This window comes from Podarcis erhardii (genome assembly GCF_964252035.2).
Source record: "Podarcis erhardii genome assembly, chromosome: 3".
Taxonomy (NCBI): domain Eukaryota; kingdom Metazoa; phylum Chordata; class Lepidosauria; order Squamata; family Lacertidae; genus Podarcis; species Podarcis erhardii.
Window position 1 is genome coordinate 18,054,725 of NC_138507.1, and position 22,055 is coordinate 18,076,779.

The window sequence follows — 22,055 nt, forward strand, 5'->3', positions numbered from 1 at the left end:
GACCAAAGCACGGGTATCAAGAGAACCAAAGATGAGCTCTGCCAGTTCAGATGAAAGGCCTTTCTAATTCAGCACCCTGTTTTTGCCACAGCCAACCAGATGCCTATGGGAAGTTCACAAGCAGAACCTCAGAGTTCATTTTGAATGTTACCAAGACACCAGGTCTAAAGACAGCTTTTTGGTATAGCAGAAAATGATGGCAAAACACTAAAATAGGATTTATATATGGTTTCCGAAGCATTTCATGGAGAAAAATAATATCTATATAAAAAGTTAGAAAACTCAACAGTAATTTTTTGATGGATGACATTGATCCACACAAATCTAAGCATGTATAACTTTCATTGACGTCAATAGCTGAAAATGAATAGGAGTTAACTTTCAGCCGGAATGCCCCTAGAATAAAGAATTGCCTATAAATGCTAGGAATCTTGGAAACTCCTCCATGAGATGCATATCAAGAAAGTTGTCATATCAGTTTGGTTTTTGCCATCCAAGGCTGCGTTAGGCACTAATAGACATATATTAGATAGAACTGTCTCTAGATGCCCCACAGCAACCATCCAATTATTATATAAAATAATTCTGACTGGTTTACGGCTGCCATATATCAAAACTGCCATGACGACTTGGCCTGTAACTCAGCCACAAGAATGGCAAAAACTTAAATACATTGCATAAACAGAACACAGCTACAACTTCACCCAGTGGCGTAGCGTGGGGGGTGCAGGGGGTGCCAGCCGCACCGGGCGTGACATTTGGGGGGGGGGCGCGCTCGCACTCGCAGCTCTCTGCCCCTACCTGGCTCACTCACTCTCTCTCACTGCAGTGCTGGCTGTGCGAATCCGATCCAAGCTGCCGGGTCGCCGCCCACTGTGGAGGGGGAGGGTGCCAGGCGTGCGTTGCGTTGCGGAGCGGAGAGAGAGCGAGGGAGGGACTATCTGGGGGAGGGACAGTGCAGCGGCCGCCCAGTGCAGTGCTGAGCGCGGGAGAGAACCACACCCGACCAGCCCAGGCAGCAGCAAGAAGAAGCTGGCAGCGGTGGCAGGTTAGGGGTTAGGGGCGCAAATTACTTGCCTTACCCCGGGTTAGGGGGCGCAAATTACTTGCCTTGCCCCGGGTTAGGGGGCACAAATTACTTGCCTTGCCCCGGGTTAGGGGGCGCAAATTACTTGCCTTGCCCCAGGTGCTGACAACCCACGCTGACTTCACCTGCCTAGATAAACTGCAAGCTTTTAAAAGTAAAAAAAAAATTATTAGTATCCCAATGCAAATAATGTAAAAATCTGAAGAATCCCAGGTAAAATATATTGCCAGGTTTTTGATCATTGTCTCCCTTATTTCACAGAAGAGACAAAATGACTACTGGGCAATAAATGACTACTGGGCAATAAACCAACCATGGTTTGCGTTTTCAATGTGACATGTATTTTCCCTCCTGGCTCATATGCAGTCTTGTTAACTCTTTTCAGCATGATGGGAATATATTGATGGTGGATGGTTTTGTATGAGCCGGCTCACCAAAGAGGTAGGGTGAAGCAACCACCTCAGGTGTTGAAAGCGCAAGAGGCGGTCCCACCTGCCCCACCAGAATGCTTCCTTGTTCTGAGCCTTGGCAAGAGGTGGACGTTCTAGTTGCTCATCTTCCCCATCGCTTGGGCGGCAAGGACAAACAGTTTGGCCTTGTGGGACGCCCTATCTCTCGCTACCTTCAATAAGAGGGGAGGCTTTCTGGGGCACAGCAGAAGTGGGGTTGGGGCAGGGCGTGCTGGCTAGGGAGTCAAGGGCAGCGCATTCCCATTTTGCCTCAGGTGGCGAAATGTGCTGAGCCGCCCCTGCCGCTACTTTTGAAAGCATAGAGGCAGACTTCATTTTAGCTGGCCTTCGGACTTCATTTTAGCTGGGCTTCCGGAGGCGGCGCGAAGGGTAATGGCTGCCCTTTCCTAACCGGGAAGGGAGCTCCGCTCGAGAAAGGGTCGTCCGCTACGGCGAAAGCGGAGACCCACAACGGAAACCCGCAGGCGGCAGAAGCCTGCGGTCCTGGGACCCGGCGGGCGCCAGTAGCGGCCCCCAAAACGTTGAAGGAACCCCGTAAGGGGCTCCGGATCGTGGAGGAGGCTGCGGCGCTGAGGGTCGTTCCGCAATCGGCGGAGTGAAGCCGCGTAGCTGTTGCCAGTGAGTGCTGACCTTTCTTCCTGAAATTTTTGCTTTGAAAACAACAACCCGTGAGTAAATAATTGACTGTATGCAATTTGGAACTTTAAAACATTAAATTTGGCTGAAAGCGGAGTGACGAAAAACAGGAAGTCCGTCTTCCGCTCCCGTTGAACTTGAACGCAAAGAGCTGGAGGAGTGGAGGCAAAGAGAGACCTTTTAAACTATTTGATCTGAGCACCCATTGAACTTTATCTCAAGTGGAATAACAATTTTATGTACTGGACTTTATGAATTTTAGCTGCATGGGGATATCTTTCTTCTCTTGGAGTTACATTTTAACTAAAAACCCCAGGTGCTGGAGCTGCCTGAGAAATTGAGCTGTCAGTTTGCAGTTTGCAGTTTGGATACTTTGAATCTGAACTTTGAAATAATCTGAGAGAGTCTGAACTTGCTACTTTGAGGCATTTGGATTACCAGTTTGCACCACCAGAAACACTGTTGCTGTATTAAACCCTAACTCTGCTGAAAAAATTTTTATTGAAGGTTCTTGGACTTTAGAAATTTGACTTTATTTTAACTGAAATTGATCTCTTCCTTGAAATATTTTAAACTCCCCCTAGAGGATTTGGGACTTATAGCAGTGACTCGTATTTTACTTTCCTTTTCCCGGCCCTCTGTTGACTGTTACCATCTGGGCCACTGCTTTCTCATGGGAACAACTCAGCTTGACCTTGACTTTTAGATAACTTGGAATGAGTGGTGCAAGAAGGAGAGGAAGAACTAAACAAACAACTTTGACAACTTTAACCGCAGCCTCACAGGCACGTAGATCATCTGTGCCTACTTTGCCTTCTGAGGAGGAAGCTGCCTCTCTGCCACGGGCAGGGGAGGGAGAAACTGAGGAATTACAATTGGAAGATATGGCCTCAGGGGCAAGCACTGCTATTTTAGAGAAAATTTTTGAAAAATTAGAATCTTTGGACAAGAAAGTAGAATCTTTGGACAAGAAGGCCGATGAGCAAACATATAAAATTGACCAGAACACAGAATGTTTAAATAAATTATCTGGACAAGTTGCACAGAATACTCAAGCAATTGGAGAATTGAAGGAGGCTGCAGGGGAAAATCGGAAATTGGCTGAAGATACCAGCCAAAAACTTGAAAATTTAGAACAAGAGGTAAGACCACTCTGCAAACAAGTAGGTGAACACCAGACCTATCTATCTATGATTGAACTGCGGAACCGGGAGAGCAATTTAAGGATAAGAGCAATACCAGAAGTGGAAGAAGGCAACCTAGCTGAGTTTTTGACCAAAGAATTCTCCAAATTTTGGAGCTTAGAGGAAAAGGATTTTAAAATTGTTTCAGCTTTTAGGCTCGGAAGACTTATAAAGAAAGAGAAGCCCAGAGACTGTTTGATAACATTGAGGTCAAAGGAGGAAAGGGACAAGATTCTGGGCCTACACTACGGAAAGTCACTGGACATTCTGGACAAAAGAACTGAGATCTACAAGGATATTCCTAAACAACTGTTAGATCTTAGATCTAACTACTTGGAGTTGACAAGATTACTAAGGAAGAATTCAATTATCTTTAGGTGGGAATTTCCTCAAGGACTATCTTTTACCTTTAGAGGGAAGAAGATCAAAATCAGAACATTGGAAGATAGAGATAAATTTCTGAACGTATACGGAGAGGACCTTCACAAAGGAATTGATCAACTTCCAGGGCCTGAAACACCAGAGGTACCTGCACCCTTGGACCCTGAAGATCCTTCAAATAAGGTACCACCCCTTGAAAAATAACCAGATTTATTCAGGATGTCTCTGCAACTTTTGAGTTGGAACATTAATGGCTGTAACATCCCGGAAAAAAGGAGGAAAATTTTTTATATATTAAAAAAAGAACAATTGGACATTATCTGCTTACAAGAAACACATGTGACTAGGCTCCATAGAAAGGTGTTAATAAATAAAAGACTTGGTCAAGAATTTATATCTTCGGACAGAGTAAAGAAGCGAGGAGTGGTGATATATGCAAAAGAGAGCCTGTCACCTAAATTTTTATTTAAAGACGAACATGGAAGAATCTTAGCAATTGAGATACAACATCAAGGAGAAAAGATTCTGATATTAGGAATTTATGCACCAAATGACGGGAAATCGGAATTTTATAAGAAGTTGCATGAGATTATGCTGGACTATCTGGACTACAACAACATCATTATGATGGGAGACATGAATGGGGTCGTATCGACTAACATGGATAAGTCACAAAATCAAAATGTTACAAAAGACGGCAGACTACCAAAGACCTTTTTTGAAATGACTGACAATATGGACTGGATTGACATTTGGAGAACTAAGAACCCCCTGGGAAGAGAGGGAACATTCTTCTCTGAAGCCCAGCTGACTTGGACAAGAATCGACCAAATATGGATAACTAGAGGTCTGGCACCCAAGGTTAGAAAAGTGGAAATCTGCCCAAAGACCTGCTCCGACCATAACGCGCTGAAGATGGATATGACACTTTTGCCAACCGGCTCCTTTAGATGGAAGATGAACGATAGCTTGTTTAGAGACCAGGAGATTATTAAGAAGGCCCAAAAAACTCTGAAGGACTATTTCGAAATAAATATGAACACTACGGTGGAAAAAAGAACTATCTGGGACGCAAGCAAAGCTGTGATGAGGGGGTTCTTGATACAACAGAACGTCGTAAAGAAAAGGACACAAAATGAAAGGAAAGATAAGATCTTGCAGAAAATTAAAGAATTGGAGAAGAAATTAAGATCAAATCCGAAGTCACAGCCGATTCTGAGAGAAATTAAACTATACCAAGCACAATATTCCAAACTGATAAACCAAGAAATAGAATGGAAGATTAAATTAATGAAACAAAAAACTTTTGAATCGGCGAATAAATGTGGGAAACTGCTTGCTTGGCAGTTGAAGAAGAGACAGAAATTAAATACAGTTACAAACCTAGAAATTGAAGGAAGAAACATTCAGAACCCCATGGAAATTAGAAAGTGCTTCCAGAGATACTTCAAAAAATTATACACTCAAGGGCCGCAAGATGAGGCTGAGATTAAACAATTTTTGGAAAGAAATGGACTAACAAAGTTGTCACAAAAAAACAGATTAATCCTGAACAACAAAATAACACAACAAGAGATTGAACAAGCCATTCAGAACATGCAACTGGGCAAATCTCCAGGGCCAGATGGCCTGACTTCCAAGTATTACAAGATATTAAAAGACTATCTGATCCAACCAATGATGGAGGTTTGTAATGAAATTATGGAAGGGAAGAAGGCGCCGGAATCGTGGAAGGAAGCTTTTATCACATTGATACCAAAATCTGAAACTGAAAAGACACAACTCAAAAACTATCGTCCCATTTCCCTTCTGAATGTGGATTACAAAATATTTGCAGACATTTTGGCAAGTAGACTAAAAAGAGTTCTTAATGAAGTAATTCATAAAGACCAGGCAGGCTTTCTCCCAGGTAGACATATGTTTGCTAATACTAGGAACATTATTGACATTTTGGAACTTTTGCAAACAGACATAAATACAAAAGCAGTGTTAATTTTTATAGATGCGGAGAAGGCCTTTGATAACATTTCTTGGAAATTTATGAAGGGAAATTTGAAAGAAATGGGAGTGGGACGGGGGTTTGAGAATGGGATTGATGCAATATATTCAGAACAAAAGGCCAAACTGATAGTTAACAATGTGGTTACAGAAGAGTTCAAAATTGAAAAAGGAACACGACAAGGCTGCCCGATTTCCCCTTTGTTATTTATCTCGGTTCTGGAGGTGCTCTTGAATATGATCAGAGGGGACCGGTTGGTGGAAGGGATTCAGGTCGGAGCGAAACAATACAAACTTAAAGCTTTTGCAGATGACCTAGTTTTGACCCTGCAGGAGCCAGAATCTAGTACGAGAAGAGTATTACAATTGATTCAGGACTTTGGTCGGGTGGCGGGATTTAAATTAAACAAACAGAAAACCAAGGTGCTGGGAAAAAATTTGACAGATATAGAGTCAGAACGGTTTCAGAGAGAAACAGAATTAACTATGGTTAAAAAGGTAAAGTACCTAGGGGTAAACATAACAGCAAAAAACCTGAGTCTATTCAAGGACAACTATGAAAAATGTTGGTCTGAAATTAAGAGAGACTTGGATAGTTGGACAAAATTGAAGCTTTCTTTGTTAGGCCGAATTGCTGCTATTAAGATGAATGTATTGCCAAAAATGTTGTTTTTGTTTCAAACATTACAGATTGTGGATAAAACGGAGTGCTTCCGGAAGTGGCAGAAAGATATATCTAAATTTGTCTGGCAGGGCAAAAAGCCCAGAATTAAGTTTAAGATATTAACAGATGCGAAAGAAAGAGGGGGCTTTGCCCTGCCAGACTTAAAGTTGTACTATGAAGCCGCAGCTTTCTGCTGGCTAAAAGATTGGCTACTTCTCGAAGACACTGACGTACTGGACCTGGAAGGTTTTAACAATGCTTTTGGTTGGCATGCATACTTATGGTATGACAAAGTTAAGATCAATAAGGCCTTTAAGAACCATATTGTCAGGAAAGCAGTGTTTAATGTCTGGACAAAATATAAAGACTTATTGGAAAATAAAACTCCAAGGTGGCTTTCACCTCTGGAGGCTAAGGCCCGAAAAAGACCCAATATGGAGGCCAAATGGCCAAAATATTGGGAAATATTAGAAAAAGATGGAGACAATTGGAAATTGCAGAGTTTGGAGAAAATGAAGGATAAGGTGCGAGACTGGTTACATTATGCTCAGATTAAAGAAGTTTTTAAAAATGACAAAAAGTTAGGGTTCCAGGTGGAGAAATCGAAGTTAGAAACAGAATTGTTAGAACCAAAGACCAAGGTACTATCTAGAATGTATAACTTGCTGCTAAAATGGAATACACAAGACGAAATGGTTAAATCGGCTATGATAAAATGGGCACAGGACATTGGGCATAACATTATGTTTGAGGACTGGGAAAGGTTGTGGACCACTGGGCTGAACTTCACCGCATGTAATGCTCTGAAGGAAAATGTAATGAAAATGATATATAGATGGTACATGACCCCAGTTAAACTTGCCAAAATATACCATTCGTCTGATAATAAATGTTGGAAATGCAGAGAAAATGAAGGAACATTCTTTCACCTCTGGTGGACATGCCCTAAGGTGAAGGCCTTCTGGGAAATGATATATAATGAGCTGAAAAAGGTATTTAAGTATACCTTCACAAAGAAACCAGAGGCCTTCCTTCTGGGTATTGTTGGCCAGAAGGTGTTAAAGAAGGATCGAACATTTTTTATGTATGCAACAACGGCAGCAAGGATTCTCATTGCAAAAAACTGGAAAACTCAAGATCTACCCACACTGGAAGAGTGGCAGACGCAGCTGATGGACTATATGCAACTGGCCGAGATGACCGGCAGAATCCGTGATCTGGGAGAAGAGAAGATGGAGGAAGACTGGGAGAAATTTAAGATGTATCTACAAAAACATTGTAATTTGGTTGAATGTTAAGAAGGATGCTAGATTATAAAAAATTGGCCACCACTAAACTAGATTTAAATTTGATGATAAGTGAGACTAAAGAAAATATAAAAATTTTTTGGAAGAAGTGCTAGATTATATTTGAATGAGTGGACATGAGATTGTAAACAAGTTGATAATTTGTTTGGAAAAAATTTTTAACGATGTAAATGGGAGCGGGAGACGTGAGGGAGTCCAAAGAAGTGTTGAAATTGTTGTAAAAGAAGTAAGATTGTTTATTATGTATGCATTTATATTTAAAAACCTTAATAAATATTTATAAAAAAAATAAAAATAAAAAAAAGACTTCATTTTAGCTGCGGCGGCAGCAGTGAGCAAACTTATTTGTACAGGAGCAGAGGTGAAAGATAAAACCCCGTGAAAGTTAAACCCGTTTCAACGTGAATTGGATATTTTACTGTGCCAAGTAGCCCAGTTTCTCTATTTATTTCAATGGGACACACTGACACTCCGATACACATGCACACATTGTTCTAGCCTCTAGTCAGATGTCCACAGGCTTGGGCCCTATGGAGCAGTTGCAGCAACAAGGAGACCCTGCCCCTCTGCTGGCTTATATACAGTGGTACCTTGGGTTAAGAACTTAATTCGTTCTGGAGGTCCGTTCTTAACCTGAAACTGTTCTTAACCTTAGGTACCACTTTAGCTAATGGGGCCTCCCACCGCCACCATGCCGCTGCTGCACGATTTCTGTTCTCATCCAGAAGCAAAGTTCTTAATCCGAGGTACTATTTCTGGGTTAGCGGAGTCTGTAACCTGAAGCTTCTGTAACCTGGGGTACCACTGTACTCTGCTCTGACAGGTTATGTGCCCGCAATCTGAGACTTCTCCTGTGAGGAACATGCTGTTGTTCTTCTCACTTCATGCCTCTCCTGGTTCTAGAAAACAACAGGGTGGGGGAAGGTGGGGAATAGAATCTTCTTCTGCCACATCTGGCGCACCTTTTTCCATCTCAGTCTGCCCTGACTCTTCCTCCTCCCTGGCTCCTGTCTTGATGGCAGTGTCACACCCCATAAATCACTGACCCCCTCTCCTGGGTCACTCCTCTGGTCCCCTGCCTCCACCACACACTCTTCGGAGCCCTGCCAGTCCCTGGCATTATTGTTGTTTAATGGTTTTCTAGTTATCTTGACATGAGCTTAAGGGTCATGGCCAGGGTTCTTGCCAAGTGATATTACAGTGGTACCTCAGGTTACATACACTTCAGGTTACATATGCTTCAGGTTACAGACTCTGCTAACCCAGAAATAGTACCTCGAGTTAAGAAATTTGCTTCAGGATGAGAACAGAAATCGCGGCGCAGCAGCAGCAGGAGGCCCCATTAGCTAAAGTGGTGCTTCAGGTTAAGAACAGTTTCAGGTTAAGAACAGACCTCCTGAACAAATTAAGTACTTAACCCGAGGTACCACTGTATTGATGACCCATCACTATAGCTGTCAACGTTTTCCTTTTTTAAAAGGAAATTCCCTTATTCTGAATAGGATTCCTCACAAGAAAAAGGAAAAGTTGACAGCTATGCCCATCAGTAATGGGGCAAATCAAGACAGAGGAGTTTTATCAAAGGTTAATTGCATAAAAGACAAAGCACAATGGAAAGTTGGGTAACTTGAGGAAAGTGTTTGTATCCTAATTCACAATGTTGTTGTTGTTGTTGTTGTTGTTGTTGTCGTCATTTCTGGCTAGGACATACCTTAGTTCCTGGAATCAGTGGTGATTATGTGAATGTCAAAAGTCAATAATTACTTTCCAATTTATGGAGGGCATTTTTCTTTTCTTTAAACCATTGCATGTACATTTAAGTACATGTAGAGAGAGATGCCCATATTCACACACATCTGCTCAGGCAGAATAAAGAGGGCAATAAGACTCCCACTTCTTTAATTGAACAATATGTCAGATTGCATTTCCTCCCCTATCATATTGCTTATACTCACTCAGTTGACAGGGTATTTGGAATTTTGATACATGACTCACAATTTCCTCTTAAATTATCATAATTTACCATTTATGGCACAGAAATGCCACTTGCTATGAATGTTTTGTATAATAAGTGCACCAGGAATTTTTTCAAAATTACTATAAAATAACTGGACACACTTATTATACTAAAAGTTCATAGCAAGGCACATTTATGTGACATATATAGCAAATTATGATGATATAGGAGGAAATTTTAGTCATATTTCAAAATCAGAAAGAACTTGTGTGCATTTACTGCTCTCATTTATTTTCATGTAAATTTTACTGCATGTTAACACATAGGTGGTCTTTAAAACAAATTTAGCATGTGGAACTGTAGTGGATTTTTTAAAAAAAGAATCCTTGTGCAACCTCTCTACTTTTTAAAACTGGAGGGATGGGGGACAAGTTTAACTCCCCCCCCCCCATCCTGAGTTTACAAAATAGTGTGTGGTTTTGGCAATTGCTGAGAGGGAAACAATGTTTTGTGGCCTATGTGTTTAAGAAAGGAATTAATATTTTGGTTCTGTAGAAGTCTACTCAGAAGAAATTGCTTTTGAGTACAGAGGGGCCTATTCCCAGAAAAGTGTGACTAAAATGGAAGTCTATTTAACACTGCACGCGTCTGAACTTGGAAGACACTACTTTAAGAGCACAAGTATACATAAATTGCTTATTTTCACAGGGTGGTTCTTGTCAAAGAAACAAAACTAGGTTTCCATGATAAATGAGCCCTGGGGAGACCCATTCAGGCAGCTAATGACTCCCAAGGGATGGGATTTTCTGAAAATCTTGGTGTGAAACTTATCCACTTGGGTTTTCTTTTACCTTACTAATTTCCATATTGGTCCTTGATCTCAATGAGAGGCAAGTTCTATTTTTACTGCTTCCGTTAGAAGTACAAACAACTTTCGTGTATTACATGCATAACTAGACATATAATGGGACGCAGGTGGCACTGTGGGCTAAACCACTGAGCCTCTTGGGCTTGCCGATTGGAAGGTCGGTGGTTTGAATCCCCGTGACGGGGTGAGCTCCTGTTGCTCTGTTCCAGCTCTGGCCAACCTAGCAGTTTGAAAGCACGCCAGTGCAAGAAGATAAATAGGTACCGCTCTGGCGGGAAGGTAAACAGCGTTTCCATGTGCTGCTCTGGTTCACCAGAAGTGGCTTAGTTATGCTGGCCACATGACCCGGAAGCTGTACGCCGGCTCCCTCGGTCAATAAAGCGAGATGTGCGCTGCATCCCCAGAGTCGTCCGTGACAGGACCTAACGGTCAGAGGTCCCTTTACTTTTACCTAGACATATACTATGACACACATATACATTCCAGGTTTTTGTCTGGATCGTTGGCTTCATGACCGCTTGGATTTTGTAAGCCTGGATTGACAGACTACATGCATTGCTGTTTGCCTGACCATTGTAGCAGACTTGACTACACCTGTGGATTCAGCTTAGACTCTTCATGGCCCCATGGAACAGAGCACGCCAGGCACTCCTGTCTTCCACTACCTCCCACAGTTTGGTCAAACTCATGTTGGTAGCTTTGAGAACACTGTCCAACCATCTATTCCTCTGTCGTCCCCTTCTCCTTGTGCCCTCCATCTTTCCCAACATCAGGGTCTTTTCCAGGGAGTCTTCTCTTCTCGTCATGTGGCCAAAGTATTGGAGCCTCAGCTTCAGCTGTTTACTGTAGGCTATGCTATTCCGTGCATGCAGTGAAAAGAGAACTGGCATATCTGCCCCGGTTCACCTTTCTAGTTATTCTAAAAGCTGTGGAATGACTACATGACTACTAAAAGCTGATTACATGAGAAGCTGTGGTGTGGAACTGAACTCTTCTTGAGTCCCTTCCAGCCCTCAAATGAATTGTATAGTTCAGCCCAATTCCTAGGATTCTGAATGTTTCTTTAAAGCAATGCAGCAGGTCAGGGGGATTATTACTATACTGATGTAGTATTGTAATACAGTGGTACCTCGGGTTACATACGCTTCAGGTTACATACGCTTCAGGTTACAGACTCCGCTAACCCAGAAATAGTACCTCAGGTTAAGAACTTTGCTTCAGGATGAGAACAGAAATTGTGCTCTGGCGGTGCAGTGGCAGCAGGACGCCCCATTAGCTAAAGTGGTGCTTCAGGTTAAGAACAGTTTCAGGTTAAGAACGGACCTCCGGAACGAATTAAGTACGTAACCAGAGGTACCACTTGCATCATCACAGCACATTCTAGTTACATAGCGGAAAAGTCACATCTATAAATATCTGGAGACTTCATCCAGGTTAGATAAATGTGTGTGTGTGAGTGTGTGTGAGAGAGAGCTTGCTTACATGTGATTTTTCTATATAACTTGTAAATTTAACTTACTGTAGCATGACTAAAGATATTGTCTTGGTGACATTTATAGCGATACGCCAGGGATTTTAATACACAGAACCTGATTCTCCTTAATAACATTGTCAGAGAACATTGGCACTGCACTGGCAAATGGCATCAAGGAATTGTCAAACTGGATTATTCGGGCAACAGGCAACTTTCTCCTGTTTTTGGAATGACGACTGAAAGCAACGTCATTTATACCTCGCCTAGAGCAAGTGTGTTGCAGGAGCTAACTGTCTGTGCTGTAAAAAGGTCAAAAGCTCACTTTGCCCACAACCACGAGGTACCTCAAAATAGCTAAGAAATACCTTGAAAAGTTTTTGAATGGCATTTCCCATTTCCCAGTGAAGGCTGGTCCTTTAGAAACCATGGGGTACTGCCCCATCAATCTCTGTCTGTCCTCAGTCAGTCCTAACCTGCCAGCTATCTTAGGGCTCATCTACACTTTTTTGCCCTGTGCTTGAAAGTGCCAGTCCGAGCATTTTCTTTTTCTTCTCCAGTGCTTCCCCTTCGAAAACCTGCTCTTTAATGCCAAATCAGAACAAACAGCATTTCAAGTTTTCTGTGGATTGCTGTTTCTTCCGATTCAGCAGTAAAAAGGGAATTTTCGCAAGGAGAGTGCTGGAACAAAAACAAAAGAAGTGCTCAGACACTGCACTTTAAAGTGTGGACCTGTGCCTAGAAATGTGACACAAAATGAAGTCAGGATAAGCCCTTCCTCTTACAACTGGTCAGAGGTCGTTCTGCCTACTAATTGGCTCTGGTTCCACCTGCCTTCTATTCCACATCCCAATGAATGCCAGCTGCCAATGCTGACAAAAAGAAAGAAAGAAAAAATGGCAAGGGAGAGGAAGCAGGAAGAAGCAAATTCGTACATTTAATTTTTTTAAAAAAAGTATAACTCTCAAAGCAATCTCCTCAGATAAAAAGACTGAGTGTTTTTAAAATGCAGTTCTTTACATCTAATCAGCAGTTCTCAGACATACTCTGTGAGATTGAAAGAATATAAATAAGAACCATTTGGCTCTAAAACGATTCCTTGCGTGGGCCAGCATGAGTTCCAGAGACTTTGCACAAATCTAATCCGCCCAATCAATCAGTTTCTAAGTTGCTTTCCACAACCTCAAGTTAAATAAAATTTTCAACTCCACAGAAGCTTGTTTGTATCTGATTTCACAAGGGTTTTGCAAACAAAGTTGCATTTAAAGATGTCAGATCTGAGATTATTTTGGTAAAATAAAATCTGAAAGCTTGATATGAAGTAATTCCCCTTGATAAGAAATAATTCATACAGTTAGCTTTCTCATGACTTTGCATCTTTCTAATACGAAATCCGGTACAAAACTTGTTACAAAAATTAAATCCTCTGACCCAAGGTTATGTAAAAAGTGGGTATACTGTAATTTTTTATCCCACTCACTCACCTAGAATCCATGAAAATTCCAGTGTTGCTTTCCACTTCCATATGCTTTTGAACGGTCCTCTCCCAATTAACTTATAGCATATTGTATCACTTTCTTTAATGCAAAAGGTCTGACTCTCTTTCTTTTGGTGGTGATTGCGAGCTCATTTGTTGCACAAAAACTCCAAATCAATTTCAACTGCACAACCTGAATTTGCATATGTGTGACTGAATTTCACCCCCAAGTAGTGGCATTCTGGAAGGACACTTAGCCAATCACTTAGCCTATTATTTCAACCGTAGCAGACCCACACCCCAACACCTTAAAGTTCCCTATGATTGGGGGATGCTACACATCACTTGGGAAGAAAGGCGAACTCATATCAGTGTACTGGGTGAAGCAAAGATCACCAGTGTTGAAGCAACGATTTTTCAACATCAGCTTTGTTGGACTGATCATGTTGTGTGGATGCCTGATGATCATCTTCCAAAGCAACTACTCTATTCCGAACTTCAGAATGGAAAGCGTAATGCTGGTGGTCAACAAAAGAGGTTTAAAGACTGTCTCAAGGCAAATCTAAAAAAATGTAGTATAAACACTGACAACTGGGAAACACTGGCCTGCGAGCGCTCCATTTGGAGAACTGCCTTTACCAAAGGTGTCATGGGCTTTGAAGATACTCGAACTCAGGACGCAAGGGAGAAACATGCTAGGAGGAAGGCATGGCAAATCCACACCAAGATCAGCTCCTGCCTGGAAACCAATGTCCCCACTGTGGAATGACGTGTGGATCCAGAATTGGCCTCCACAGTCATTTACAGGCTCATTTTTAAAACCGTGTTTATGGAAGACAATCTTACTCGGCTACAAGTGATCGCCAAAGAAGAAGAAGATGTATCTGCCTGCCTGCTTAAAAATCTCACATAATGCAGTGGCGGACCTTGGGATCTCAAACTTCCGCAGTGCCTTATGTGACACCAGAATTCAGTGCCCCTTCTCATCTTGCCTTGCATTCTACCTCATAGTTGCGGCATCCCAAGGCTCCACCCCAAGAGTGACCACTCCCCAAATCCTGCCACATTGTCACTGCCAGTGCTGGATTTATGTATAAACTAAACAAGCTATAGCTTAGGGCTCCACACTCTTGGGGCCCCCCAAAAAATTTAAAGGGAGGAAAACTGGGTGTACATTTCCAAAATACAAGATAATAAACAAATAAAATAAAACCTACACACAGCAACAGTGTTTTGTATTGTGTAGGCTCCTATGATGTAAGTAATGGGCCCTGCCTGCTAGCCTGCTCCCTAAAATACCACTGGTTTGCTCATTTCTATATACAGGGTGGACGCGGGTGGCACTGTGGTCTAAACCACTGAGTCTCTTGGGCTTGCCGATCAGAAGGTTGGCAGTTCGAATCCCCACAACGGGGTGAGTTCCTGTTGCTCGGTCCCAGCTGCTGCCAGTCTAGCAGTTCGAAGGCACACCAGTGCAAGTAGATAAATAGGTACCGCTCCGGCGGGAAGGTAAATGGCATTTCTGTGCACTGCTCTGGTTTCGGTGTTTTGTTGCACCAGACGCAGCTTTGTCATGCTGCCACATGACCCAGAAAAACTGTCCGCGGACAAACACCGGCTCCCTCGGCCTGTAAAGCGAGATGAGTGCCGCAACTCCAGAGTCGTCTGTGACTGGACTTAACTGTCAGGGGTCCTTTATCTTTTTTAATATATAGGGTGCCTACATTTTGTATGGACTGGTTGCATGGCAACATGTGCAAATGGATTTAGATAGCTATTAGGCCCATAAATGACCATATAGCATATATTTAACACAAAAGGCGACAATTTGTTGTTGACAAAGGACAGCTGGACATATAAAGGGTCCCATTACCTTCAGAAGCTTAGGGCCTCATCAAACCTAAATCCAGCCCTGGTCACTGCATTTTAATGTTCCTGTATTATAAGTCTGGCACCACCAGACAGCACAACATAAATAATAAAAACGAAGCGTATATAGCAGAAGAATCGGAATCACTATTAACGTCTCATTTTGCCTCCCCGAACATTTTGTCTAGAGTACATTAAAACAGCATGTCTAGTCTGAAACCATGATAATTTTGCTCAATTGTACTGAATAATTGAACGTTTGGAGAAATCGATGCTCTCCAAAGCATTTTTCGGGCACAAGCAACTTCCATCGTGTTGTGTACTTCTGCATCTTATACACGGTGAATAATTCATTCCCTGCTTTATAGCTTGCTCTGCCCCATAGCTTTCATTCACTTTTTCTTTTATATTTAGGATATCTGACCAAAGCTTAAAGGTTAACATGGTGAGCCCATTGATCTCTTCAAATCATGCTAGCACCTGTTGATGGAGTGCAAAACTTCTAGCAACTTTCGTTTGAAATTTCCCCAGGAATTGATCTCAGTGGAGCTGATTTCCCAAGAAAAGTGTTCTCAAGCTCTGCAGCAGAAACCAAAGCATCCTGTTCACAAACCAATTTTGAGCTTTAACTCGGGGAATATAAACAGCCATCTGTACCTCAATTATTCCACACAACACCTCTCCCCAGATTATAGGCAGCTATGAAAACAACATTGTTGTGAGGCTAGAAAAACAAAATGCTTTTCTTGGGCCATAGACGTTCTTAGAGAAGGTCACATTAACATTTAACCCCCCCCCCATATATTTAGTGCAAAAGGCCCTGCCCCCATTAACTACAAAGATGCATTTGTCTCAGGTGGCAGATCAGGAGGAGCAGCAGATTGGGATCCTGTCTTCCCTGGTTTGACTATTGCCAGCCTGCCACGCCTCTGCTTTCTTGCCTCTGTGTGGCACTTTTGCACTCAGCTCTCTGCAACTGCCACCCTTTGCTGCCACCTTGCCTTCTGGGAAAGAAAGCTTAGGGGCGCTTACTCAACACAAAGAAATTGTTCTGTACTGAAGTTCTCACCCTGGGCCAGCAGGGGGATACTGTAGATAGTTTTCACTCAGGTCCACGTATGCAAATAAGGAATTGAAAATGACGTTCAGTGATTGGATAGTTACAGAAAGTTGTTACTGTTGCTTTGTAGTTGAGCTCTGTATAAGCAGGTTGGCTGAACCCTTCAGCTCAGTTCTGTTCTGGCCTGTGAATAAACAAGAGTTGTTTGAAGAATCGCTGTGCCGTCTGATATGTTCACCCACAACTTAACAGAAATATCTTCTTTAGTACCTTAAGCCAGTGGCGGTGATATCATCATGTAGCTTCACTGAAACCATAAAAGTTAGAGCTGTGATTTAGTTCTGCCGAAGTATTTTTCACCAAAATGTGCAGGTAAATATGCTTGTATCCAATAGTTAAATTCATATAATTGTAGAGTTGGAAAGTACAACGAAAGTTAATAATAATAATAAATTTATTATTATTTATACCCCACTCATCTGACTGAGTTTCCCCAGCCACTCTGGATGGTTCTCAACAGAATATTAAAAACATGATAGAACATCAGACATTAAAAACTTTCCTAAACAGGGCTGCCTTCCGATGTCTTCTGAAAGCCAGATAGTTGTTTATTTCCTTGACATCTGATGGGGAGGGCATTCCATAGGGCGGGTGCCACTACCGAGAAGGCCCTCTGCTTAGTTCCCTGTAACCTCACTTCCCGCAGAGAGGAAACCACCAGAAGGCCCTCGGAGCATATTAATAATAATAATAATAATTTATTTGTACTCCACGTTGCTTTGCTTCGTGAGAAAGTGTTTCCATTCATACGAGCTGGGGTACCTGAAATTTAGCAAGCTCTGTCCCACCGCCTATTGCAGACCCCCACATGTAACTCCTTGGTACGCAATTAAGGGTTTTCTGTAGTGGAACCCTGCCTGTGGATCAGTCACCCCACAGCAGCTCCTGTGGCAACTTGTCTTTCCCTGGTGCCGCCTTCTTCTTCTTCTTCTTCTTCTTCTTCTTCTTCTTCTTCTTCTTTTGACAAAGTAATAATCATAGATAAATAAGAATAAAAATGTGCACCCCACCACTGAGACCATTCCATTGTAACTATCCAACCTCCCAAAATTTCAACATCTCATGCGATGGTTTGACCCCTTTCTGTTTTCACAGTACAAAGTCTACAAACACCCTCCATATCTCCTCAAAATAATGTCTCCTGAATATTCCCCGTCTGACCTTAACGGCACATGTTAATGTCTCATTAATAGCTATATCCCACACCTCTTTATAGCATTCTTCCATTTTATATTCTGCTTGCCCCTTCCACTTCCTAGCTATCACAATTCGTGCAGCTGTCAATAAATTTGTGAGCAAGTCCTTTGTAGACTGTGAACCTTCCACCCCATTGTAAGTTGATAATAATGCTACCTCTGGACTTTTGGTTAGCTTTAACCCAGTGATTTCTGTTATCTCCTTAAACACCCTTTGCCAGAAAAATTGTACATATTTACATATTTACACCCCCACCATACATGAACATAATTCCCTGTTTCCTGGCACCCCCTCCAACATAATACCAAATATTTCTTGTTTATTTGATTTAATCTGACTGGTGTTAATGCCATCTCCAAATTATTATTATTATTATTATTATTATTATTATTATTATTATTATTATAGTCCATGATGCTTTTTAATGATGTTTTAAAACTGAATTGTAAATTATTTTATGCTGCCTCCATGCAAGCTTTTTTTGGCATTAATTTATATATTTATTACATTTATATATCTCTTTTCCTCCAAGGAGTTCAAGGGGACATACATAGTTCTTTCCCTCCCCATTTTATCCTCACAACAACACTCTGAGGTAAATTAGGCTGAGAGGCAGTGACTGGCCCACAGTTGTCCAGTGAGCTTCATGGTGCATTTAAAAATAAATAAATAAATAAATAAATAAATAAATAAATAAATTTTGTGTTTTTAATATTTTGTTTTAAGTTACCCAGAGAATGTTTAATGATGGGTGCTTATATAAATCAAAACTGCACTATCATCAAGAACAATTTTTACAATTATAAATAAAAATAAACATTATAAAAAGCAGCTGAGAAGGACAGTTTAAACCTGTAGGAGAAATCAGATGCACAAACTGAGGCCAAGTTATCCAGTGTTGTTGTTTTCCTGGGAGGATGCAGGGGTACACATACCCCTAAACATTTTGTGAATCTAAGTTTGAAGGGCAGTATTTCAATATGAGTAGGAAAATGAGAGTACCCCTAAACACTCTTTAAAGAAAAAACAACCACTGAAGTTATCATTGGAAACAGTCCATGGAATGGATTTTTCTAGTTTGTGAGTGTATTGCTAAGCAGAGAAATTTCTGGAAAAGAATAAACACCATTTATACAATGTCGATTTTACCCGGAAGGATGAGTACAAAGCATTTTACTTGGAGAAAGTAAAAAAAATAAATAAATACTCAGAGAAGGGCAAAATACAAAAATCAAGGTCTCCTCAGGTCTGAATGCACGAAAAATCAGTTTCCTATAAACCCACATTAGATTTCAGGCTATAAATACGATGTCATTCAATCCTATTCAGAAAATACCCTCAGAAGTTGAACTCAGCAAATCTCCCCAAAGCCTGCATTAACTTTTCCACTGAACTGCTCTATCCAGCAGCTTCTTAGTGAAGATTTGTATGGTTTTCAGCTTGAAAATACCGTTCCAGTAAAAGAGGTGAGCAGTAATTTAGTGTGGAATAAATTGTTTTTCTTTCTTTAAAGGAAGTCAGTTTTCAAGCGCGTTTGAAGTTCAAAGACTCCAACAGTTATTTCCATGGCTCTAAGAAGTGCAGCTTTGAACAATTAAGAGTGATGTCTTATCTATCTCAGAGTTTTCTATTAATGGGAAATTCCCCATTCCTTGTTTTGAAAGAGGCCATTTTGCTAAACCGATTCATACATAATACTCTGGATGTACTCTGAAGCTTCCATACTCCAGTGAGGGATAATCTTGCATGGTTGCTGTCTGAACAAACTGTTTTGGATCTCTTCTTGAAATATACTGGGAGTCGAGAGTGGATTTCATGCTCTTTATTCAGCTCATAGTGGTGAGGAGAAATGGAAGTTCCCCCAGAATGTCTGCTTTATATACATTATTCACACAATGGGCCCCACGTGATTGGCTAATTCCGGAGTCACCTGTAGGCCAATCAGGTTGCGCATTCACTTCCACCTGGAGCTGGATTGGGTGGCTCCTGTGGACCAATCAGACTGCTGCATTCTGGACCCTATTGTTCTAGGACCAATCAGACTGCTGCCTTTTGGATCCTATTCAGCTCAGTACATAACACTTGTGATTGTTGAATTTTGTGTGACATGGTTTATTTGAACACGTAATGAGGATGTATTATCCAAGATTTTTGAGGAAAGTAGCTCACAGCAATGTAGACTTAGGTCATCTGCAGAAGGCGAAAATGTGCTATTGCTGTTCTGCGAACTCTTTCACAAGAGGTAGTGGAAGATCACAATGTATTAGGGGCTGTGTTACAGTAATAAACCATGACTAAGGATAATGCAACCTGCAGATTATAAAATTGAGGGGGCTGTACAAAGATCCTGAGAACGAGCTTGTGGAAAATCTTGCATGAGAGTTTGCACAAATAGCAGAAGCCTTCTGGATTTGAAGTAACTTTTCCCTTCCATGAGCACTTTTAGATCCAGCCCAAATTTCTCTCTGGAAGACAGAATCTTTTCAACAGAGAACTTGAATTGAAAGGTTGAATTTGAAAGAAAAACCACTTAGTCATGGGGAAAGCTAGTTTTTTGCTAGCTCTTGGACCCTGGCAAACAACTACTTTTCTTGCAGGAACATTTTGAGACTAGCGTGAGGCGTGGCAGGCCAAAGCTCCAACCTCAACTAGACACACTCCTGGGTAACTCCACAGATTCTGCCTCTCACCCTTCTGGGGACCACATTGTAATAAATTGGGATATCCTTCAGGAGGCCGGTTTTGATTTAGGGCTCCCCACTGCAGACTGTTATTGTAGGACATCTTTGTAGTTCATTAAAAAAAAAATGAAAGTTTTCAACATAAGATACAATAAAAACCAAACTAATCTAAAAAAAGAAAAGATAAAGAGGAGTGAAAATAAGAAAGAGAAATACAGTAGATATAAAAATCCTGTATCACAAGTGCATCACATCCTTTATCCATATACAAAAAAGTAGGCCTTTCCAGCTCTCACCTGGGAACTTCTGTTTCTTCCCCCAGTTTCCCACCCTGTCTCCTACTTATTTTCTCTCTCTCTCTCATGCACATGCACCAGTTTCTGAGTGGTGAGAGGTTACTGGGGCCCCAGAATTGGCTGGAATGAAGACTGGTGGCTGTGGAGAATATGGAAAGTCCACAAGATTAAAACTCTAGCAGATTATGTGGCCTAGTAGATCTTTCAGATCCAGTTTCAAGACCACCAGTCTTTCTGTTCTTTTTTTTTTTACACACAGACACTTTGATGACATTGCCTCCAGTCAGGCGAGGGCAGAGATACCCTTCCAGAAGGATCTCCAGCTACTTCAATTCTGTGGCAATGCACCCCCTGTACTTGGCCATCTCTTGAGTTAGGCAAAGATCTATACACTCAACAAAAGCAAATCCGCCAAACTAAGCATCTCCACTCAGTTTGACCTCTTTGGCGCCAGTTCCGAGGGCCTTCTGGCAGTTCCCTCAATGCGAGAAGTAAGGGAACCAGACAGAGGGCCTTCTCGGTAGTGGCGCCCACCCTGTGGAACACCATCTCTTCAGATGTGAAGGAAATAAATAGCTATCCTATTTTCAAAAGACATCTGAAGGCAGCCCTGTTCAGGGAAGCTTTTAACATTTAACACTGTATTGTTTTTAATACTTGATTGGGAGCCGCCCAGAGTGGCTGGGGAAACTCAGCCAGATGGGCGGGGTATAAATAATAAATTATTATTATTATTATTATTATTATTATTATTATTATTATTATTTGGCAGTCTCCTTTTTACAACCAGAACCACGGTAGTCTAAATTCATCACAATATCTCCATGTTTTTAAAATGAAGTTTGATACATTTTTGAGCCAGGAATTATATTGCAAAATTCAGAGAAGTGCAGAATTCGAAAGATAATTGCACTCTGATCCTCACATTAGTTCACAAGCTGCAGATCAGGTCAGTTCACACTGAAGTTCACAAACGTATAAATACTCAAGTATTGGAGCTCCCTAGCAAAAAGCTGAACTTTCAGTGGTTAGACCGCCAAGCTGCTGCTTGAAGCCTGATGTCCTCCTTCCTTGGCAAGCAATGGCTTTTTTGCCCCTCTGTTGTTGAACTGGATGAATGCGCTTAAGACAGTATGAGATCACCAGAGCTCTTAGTATATGCTTCCCTCTATTGCTTCTGACTGTTCTGAATGCTTGAGCAGTTTCACCTTCAGACAGTGAAATTGCCTCAGGTTGGCCAAGCGGAATAGCAACAATTAGGGAAGGGCAAAAGTGTGTAGGTTATTTTCAAATGAAGCAGAAATTTCCTCACCTTGCAGCCTGTTTGTCTGAATGCAGAGATGATGTGTTTGTGAAGGGGTGCGCAAGCAAGCTCTGCTCCCAATGCGTCAG